General features: G+C 31.6%; 1 pseudogene; it reads left to right on the forward strand.

The window, feature by feature from the left end:
* Positions 1-7,026: 7,026 nt before the first annotated feature.
* On the forward strand, positions 7,027-7,145 carry LOC111744366 (annotated as a pseudogene).
* Positions 7,146-8,989: the final 1,844 nt, after the last annotated feature.

The following is an 8,989-nucleotide window of genomic DNA, read 5'->3' on the forward strand; positions in this document are numbered from 1 at the left end:
CAGTTTTCAGTCTAATTGTTATTCTCTAGTCAGGAATTTGTCTTTTCATTTTGGCTACTTTAATTTTTTTCTACATATTTTTGAGTTTCACTATAAATAAATATAGATTTCTAGCACCTTATTTTGTTTGGGATCTTTGGGGCTTTTTAGGGTTGAAAATACCTTTCCTTCCTCAGTTCTGAAAAATTCTGTCTGTTGCATTTTCCAGTAGTGTTTAGTACTCCATTTCCATAACTCTCCTTCTGACTCTTTCAAGAGGTGTTATTAGACAAATGCTGGACTTGTCCATTTTAATTGCTCTGATTCTTAATCTCCCCTCAATACTTTGCGCCTCATTTTTTTTCCTCCACGACACAATAATTGTCAGTTCTTTAGATCTATCTCCCAGTTCACCCAATGTTTGACATTTTGATATTTGACTTGGTTTTATTCCTGCCACACAGAAAGTATAAATATTAGCCTCAAACAGCCATGAGGCCTAGATTAGGAAATGAATTCTCAGGGGAGGCTTTCTTTCCTTTCATCTAGTACTAATGTCCAGAGCAATACAGATGAATATCTTTATTAAAGATACATTATTGCTGCTATTATTTTAAAAATCTCTTTCTATAAGGTGGGTTTATTTCCCTAGATCTTTCTTTCATTGAATGTGTCCCCTTTTAGAAGTCCTGACTTTGTGCAGGCTCTAGCCTGTCTTATGCCCCCTGATCACATAGCCCTTACAGGCAATGCCGTGAACCATATGACATAGGCAGATGCCCAGGCATCCACAGATTCCAATGCTCATGTACCAGAACACATGATTCTCTGGTAATTTTTGGCTCCTAAGTATTTCCCTTACTTTCTAGTCAAATTAATTATGCATTTAAGTATTTTTTAAACTGATAATTTTAGTTGTTATAAATATTTAGTCCATAGTATTTTGAAAGCAAAAATCAGATAATAATCATTTTATAGGTTCACAAATAAATACAATAGGCATTTAAACTGGAAGAGTCATTTCTCTTGTAGTTAAAATTTTAGTCACTTCAATTAATCACATCAATTTATTACATAAAGAGCTAAATCAATGTCTGTGTTTATGCCAGTACCATACTGTTTTAATAACTTCATGGTAGTTATGTAATTTTCTACATGTAAGTTCATTTCACCAGCAAACAGATTAGTTTCCTTTTTCCTATCTGATACAGATGCCTTTTATTTCTTTTTCTTACCTGATCTCCCTGGCTAGGACTTCCAATACTGTGTTAAACAGAAATGGTAAAAGTGAGCACCTTTGTCTTGTTCCTGATTTTAGAGAGAAAGCTTTCAGTTTTCTACCATTGAGTATGATATTAGCTATGGGTTTTTCATATATATCCTTTATTGTGTTAAGATAAGTTCTCCTTTTTGTCGATAGGTTTGTTTTTATTTTTTGTTTTGTTTTGTTTTGTTTTTAATCATGAAAGGTTGTTGAATTTTGTCCATATTTTTATATGACTAGTGAGATTATTATGTAGTTTTATTCTTCATTCTGTTAATGTAATATATCATATTAATTTAATTGTGTATGTTCAACCATCCTTGTGTTCCAAAGGTGACACTCACTTGGTCATGGTGTATGATCCTATTAATGTACTATTGAATTCATCGATGGAACAGAATAGCACGGGAATTAAATCCCCACATATATGGGCAATTGATCTTCAATTAGGGTGTGAAGAAAACACAATGAGGAAAAGATACTCTTTTTAACAAATGATATTGGGAAAACTGGATATCTGCATGCAAAAGAATAAAATTGGACTCCTGTCTTATAGTATACACAAATATAAACTCAAAGTGGATTAAAATCTTAAATATAAGAATTGAAAATGTAAAACTCTTAAAAGAAAAATTTAAGAGAAAATTTTCTTGACATGGGTCTTGCTTGTGATTTCTTGAACATGACACCAAAATCACTAGCAACAAATCAAAAATAGATAAGTGAGACTACGTCAACTTAAAAGCTTCTGCATAGCAAAGGAAACTATCAACAGAATGAAAAGGCAACTTACAAAATGGGAGAAAATATTTGCAAACCATTTATCTGATAAAGGGTTAATATGCAAAATATATAAGAAACTCTTATAACCCAATAGAAAAAAATGGTCAAAAACTTGAATATACATTTCCTCAAAGAAGACATACAATGGCCGACATGGATATGAAGAGATGCACAACATCACTAATCATTAAGGAAATACAAATAAAAACCACAGTGAGATGTCATCTCACATCAGCTAAGATGGCTATTAAAAGAAAAGAAAAACAAGATAAGTGTAAAAATGTAGAGAAAAATGTAGAGAGATAAGTGTAAAAATGTAGAGCCCTAATACACTGTTGATGGGAATATAAAAAATACAGCTGCTATAGAAAATAGTATAAAGTTTCTTTAAGAAATAAAAACTAGAACTGCCATATGACCCAGAAATCCCACTTGAGGCATATATCCAAAAGAATTAAAATTAAGATCTCAAAGAGATAACTTCAATTCAATGTTCATTGAATTGTTCACAGTAGCCAAGATATAGAAGCAACATAGGTATATGCTGATGGATAGATGGATAAAGAAAATGTGGTATATACATGCAATGGAATATTATTCATTCTTAAGAAGAAGAAAATTTTGCCATTTGCAACAACAGGAATGAACCTAGATGACATAACACTAAGTGAAATAAGCCAGTCGCAATAAATACACTAATACTACATGATTCCAGTTATTACGAGTTAATAAAAATAGTCAAATTCATAGAAACAGAGAAAAGAACTCATAAAAACAATGATTACCAGGGGCTAAATGTCAGGGAAAATTGGAAATTGTTCAATTGGTATACAACTTCATTTATGCAAGATTAATTAGCTCTATTTTGTAATGTCTAGAGTCAATAGTACGGCACTGTGCACCTAAAAATTTGTTGAGAGTAGATCTTATGTTAAGTGGTATTAACACACACACACACACACACACACACACACACACACATGGGGACACTAAAAATCTTCTGGAGTTAGTGGACATATCTATTATCCTGCCAGTGATAACAGTTTCACAGATGTTGTGTATGTCCAAATTCATCAAATTGCATTCATTAAATAAATACAGGTTTTTGTAGGTCAATTATATATCAATAAAGCTGTTAAAAAGAGAAAGCTAACTGGTTTCCACAGAATTATTTCTCTCAATCCTATAAGTGTTCTAGGATATCAGTCATCATAAATACTCTGAAGACAGAACTATATTTGCTCACTAGTGCATACCTGGTGGCTAGAACAATACCTCCCATATAGCACATTCTTTTTTTTTTTTAATTTTGTAGATGAAGCAACCCTTGGTTGACCTCACAGATTGCAAGGACCTTGTCAGCTTACGATTCCTTATTTTTTTTATTTTTTATGCCTACAGCACTTGGTCTTCCCTAGGTGGTCTCCCACCTAAGTACTAACCAGACCCGATCCTGCTTAGTTTCCAAGATCAGATGGGATGGGGCTTGTTCAGGGTAGCTAGCACATTCTTAAGAAAGATTTCCTGAATGAATGAATGTTGGACGCTATGTATGAGTAAATACACAATGCACTTTCATGGTGTCTTCCCCAAATACCACTTCCCTTACTTCTTCCTAATCCATATCTAGCTTGCTTTCTCCTTTTCAATTTTGTTCTTATCCTGTGTAGTATTTAGATATACACTAATCTGAAGAAATGGCATAAACAGCTTTTTATTCTATCATTATCTAAAAAACATAAAATTCATAGAAATCTTTTTCAATTATCGTTATTTCCCTACTAGTTTTATTGACCCTGAAATTACCTTAACTAAAGAAGTCTTCTTTAGCTGTTGTATTTCCTCTTGATTATTCGGCTTCCCTAATATTTCAAGAAGTGCTTCGTATGCATTTCATCTAGATGATTCCTAGATAATATTGTTTTCTTCTTATCTTTCACATTATCTTTAATACATTAATATAGTAAGTTATACTAAAATACTAAAATTCTGTAAGTTTTATGTTTTATTACTAACATCTTATATGACATTGAGAAAAAAAAATCTTCCTTATTCTATCGATCTCAACTGTAAATATCTATTAAAGATTAACGTTTGGGTTTGAAAGTCCATGATCAAGCATGAGCATGAAAAGATATTAAATGATTCAATTTATTAATGTTGTTTAAAGTGTATACTTGACTCTTTCTGAAATAGCTTTAGTGCAATTAGCATCCAGCTACCAGAAAAACACAAACTTATTCCATATGAAGTGTGTAGGACTAAAGAGATTTCCAAATTTTATATTATATTTAGCTTTGCACAATGCCTAAAATTTCAGTGTAAAAACATATTTAAAACCTTGCCCAGTAAAAACGTATTTGTATGCAAATTACACTGTACAGTGTACACCTGAAAGTGTATTGCTTTGCATTTTTCCTAAGCCCCAGCAAAATACTTAAAGGACGTCTGAAGGATGTTTGATTTGAAAACACTTTTGAATAAGAATGCAAAATAAATTTAAAAACAATTTCTTTATGCCTGACACAAGATTGGTATGTGTCATGAAACTGGCTCAATATTCGAAAGGCATTATTGTCACTGACTTTATTAGTGTATACGATGGCCAATGACATAATTTGTTCTACATGCAAAAGGCAATGTGGACTCGTGTATATTGTTACCAACAGTTTGCATTAAGTAGCCTTTTCTTACCGGGTTAGTAATGGAAAGACCAGAGGTAGAAGGGAGTGTAGGAGAGCAGAATGGTCACTCACCTTAGAAATTAAAGTGCATGACTTAAATCTTTTCGCTGCCATCCACTAGGAGTATAATTTTGGATAAACTTTTAATTACTTCTTAAACTTGGTTTCCTTTCTCAGAGTCGTATAAAAATTATTTAAAATTAAGAAAAGTATGTGAACTGGTATAATCTAACCTTTTAAGGTGATCTTTCCAATCAATATTTATTTAAATTGAATTCAGGGGCAAGTGCTCTATCTCTAGACTAAATCTGATGGAGATGTGGTTAAATTTACTTGCATTATTCATTCTTATCCCTAGGGATTAGAGGAAATGCTGAAATATTTCAAGTTCTCCTTGTTTCCTTAAATAAAATGTAGCACACCTATGAAAATGTGAAGATGAAACCACATGTAGAGTAGCTACTAATCTATATCTGGATTATGTTAGTACTGATATGATGTTTAAAAATCAATATTTAGTATAAATTCCAGTTAAATTTTCTTATGTGGATTTTAAGAGATTTTTAAATAATTGAACAAAGAAATTTATAGTCATGGATATCACTGTATATTGATTTTGATACCTGTCATCTGTCAAATTTTATTTAGGATAACAATATATAAATGATTAAAAAAGAAAATAAATATTTTACTAAGATATTGTTATTCTCTCAACTATAAACTGGGGAAAATAGATGGTTTTAATGATTTACTTTGTTGGAGTTAGTCCTTGAAAATATGAAACAAACAAGTATATTGGTTTCACATTCAATATCCATAAGTTTTTTGTCACATTTCTAAAGACTTCACTTAAAATTAATGGTGATTTTGTATTGTCAAAAAATATGTATATAATAAGTGGTAAAATAAAAAAAAATATTAATAGCCTGAAAGGCACTACTTTAGATAATGGCTGTAAATTTTAATCTCAGGCCCATTATGCACTCACATACATTCCTTTGCAAAGCCAAACTCAGTGTATTGTGTTGCACAAAACACTAGGCAAATACATCAAAAGAAGGAAAGGTTACAATATGTGGCAGTTTTTTTTTTAATTGAAAGTATATATTAGATCTCCACTTCATATTTGCTCTTACTGCATGCCGCTTTAAAGCTTTTTCCTCAGAATTATGGTGTAAAGGCAGTTCATAAAACAACTAGTTGGAATTGTTATATATCATATTTGTTGGCCATAAGTAGCATTGTTACAGTAAAGATGGAAATTGATTTGAGGTGTTTCCTAGTAAATAATATATTCTTTAATTCTTCAAGGTCTCAAAATTCTTAAAGGTAATATGAATGTTGATTCCTATAAGAATAGCTTTCTGATGTTATACTAGTAGCAAAAAAAGAAAGAAAAAAATCTTTTTTTTTTCAAGCTTAATTTAAAAAAAAAAGGTTGGCATAGAGAACTTTTTACTTAAAGAATCTAAATTTTCTCTCCACATAGGTATCTGCCATTATCATAATTTAAAAGATATAAAGTAAAATGAGATAATGTGCAGACAAAAAATGTAATTCATTTTAAGGTCACCCATCAAAGAAAAACATAAAATAAGAGATATAAAATATTACCCACAACTTCCACACCTATACACATCACATTTAATTTCAATACCTACCCAATCCCTCACCTTTTATTCCCTTTGCACAGTCGATGGTAATAGTTAATTTCTTTGCTTTTCCAATTAGATTGTATGTTTCTTGAGATCAATCTTCTTTTATTCAATTTGGTTTCCTTGTTTCTAGGTCCATTATTCAAATAGTGCGCCCAATAAGGTTTTTTAATAATGAGTAAATGAGGGAGGGAGTAGGGAGGAAAGAGAAGACAAAAAGACAAAGAAAATATAAACTGTACAAACCACATATATTTCCCTAAGGAGATATACATAAGACATCCCAATCTAACATTCTTTATAAATTAACATTTCCACACATGGATCTGTCAAATAGTGAAACAAAAAAGGGGTGGGGGGGATGCTGCAGTGACTTGAGAAGTTTAAATCTAATGGGTATAAAAAAAGTAAACACATAGTTTATAGCTATTGGATTTTTAAAAAACGATGCTTAATTGTTATTGAATATCTCCTTTTCTGGGTTATTCTACTTTTTAGCTGTAGAGGCCTCAGGCAAATGACATAATCTCTGTGATTCAGAGTCCCTATAGGCAAAATGAAGGTAAAGATATCTGTCTTCCCTATTTAAAAAGTCATGAAAATCAAATGAATTAAAGTGAAATAAGTGATGGTCATGTTCTATTAAAAATATTTGACAAGTGTCTGTGGCCATGCTACCCTGAAGGTGCCCGATCTTGTCTGATTTCAGAAGCTAAGCAGGATCGGTCCTGGTTAGTACTTGGATGGGAGACCATCTAGGAAGACCAGGTGCTGTAGGTATTAAAAAAAAATAATTTTATATATATATATATACTTATATATATATATACACACATACATATATATACACATATATATATGACAAGTTATTATCTATCCATCTGACTATTTATATTCATAAGATTTCATTTATAAATTATCTAAACTCAAATAATATACTTTTGATTGTGAGATAATAGATGATAAACATTATTAAGCAATTTTTTCCTCACTAAATTAGTTCATTTTAATTTCATAAAACAAGTTAATTTAGTGATTTATTATGGTGCAAAATCTATTACAAGTGTTTCAGAGGATGGAGTTACAGAACAGAGAGCAACTATTTGGGTTACTCATAAAGCCACACCTGAGAGGAATTGAAAAACTTCTGACATCCGATGAAATAATTTCAAATCACAGAAGATTTTATAGAATTCAACAGAGAAATCAAAGGCTCAAAGAGAGATGGCAGAAGACAAAATGAGGTGAAAATGTGATTATGAAAGGCAAACTAACAGATAGTTAATTTATCAAATAGCACACCTGTGCAGTTACTGTCATTTACATATGCATAATTGTAATATGATATTCAAGAAAAAGTAGAATGATGTGCTGAGGAATTTTTAAAGAAGCATATCTAGACTTTAAAGAGTATATAGACATTGGCAGAGTTTTTAATGAGTAGTGACTATACTGAGCTATACAGAAATATAAGAAAGAAGGAAGGAAGGAAGGAAGGAAGGAAGGAAGGAAGGAAGGAAGGAAGGAAGGAAGGGAAAGAAAAGAAAAGAAAAAAAACAAAGTGGACCTCCCAAAAGAATATATACACATACATATTAGATATATATGCCTTAATTTTTAGTGAACAGGCTTGTAAAGGAATTCAATTTGTATTTTAAAGCTCTCACTGTAAATGTGCATACACAGATAGAGTAATGAATGTATGTTTAATATATTGCCAGTATCAGGCTGCATTCATAATTTACTTAATAATAATTTACTTAATAATTTAATAATTTACTTAATAATTTAACTAACTGTATATCAAAATATAATAAAACATGGCAAAGTTATACTCTGTAAACCATCTGTAAAGAAAAGAAAGTTGGCCTAGCACCTACATTCTGAGGACTCTTAAAATAAATTGTGAATTGCCCTTTTTAATCAGGACACCGGGGAAGAGAATGATTTCTTTGGAGTGCGGGCACTTTAGAATTCCTGGTGTCAAGTGGAAGCCCACGGGTCTCAGGAGCCAGGTTCTTCTCCCTTGAAGAAGTTTCAGTGCATGCACATGAGATGCTTACATGCTCTTGAATGCAGCCTATTATAAGAACCACAAAGAAGAGATCAGTGAAAAGAATTTCTTACAGAAATAGGCATTACCCCAGGAGCCAGTTTTAGACTGAGAGTAATAGAAAGATAAAATAGAAAGGTTATGACCTTCATCCTTCATCTCCCTACAACTTGATGGCTTATTCTTGATATAAACCCTTCTGGCTAAAATATAGACTTAAAAAAACACATTAAAAAACCCAGACTTTGGTAAGGTGTGGGGAGGTGGAAGGAGGCTCCTGTGGAGCAGAACTCTGATTACACAGAGGGTGTCAGCTCTTTCTTCAGAACAAAATTGATTTTGAATTATTTACTCTTGGAGCCTGCTATCTATATCAATTCACCCTACGAATTCATCAATTAATTCAAAACATTCTGGAATCAAGAAGAAAAATACTGTTTATATTGGATCCAAAAGTTAGCTGATTATTTCTGTCTGTATGTGGTTATATCCATGCATTTTCATCTTGCTTTCATATGAAAATTCTGAAGTAACTTACTAAATGCACCCAACAAAAACAACATTCTATCTC

Source organism: Pteropus vampyrus, unplaced genomic scaffold (assembly GCF_000151845.1).
Source record: "Pteropus vampyrus isolate Shadow unplaced genomic scaffold, Pvam_2.0 Scaffold133, whole genome shotgun sequence".
Classification (NCBI taxonomy): domain Eukaryota; kingdom Metazoa; phylum Chordata; class Mammalia; order Chiroptera; family Pteropodidae; genus Pteropus; species Pteropus vampyrus.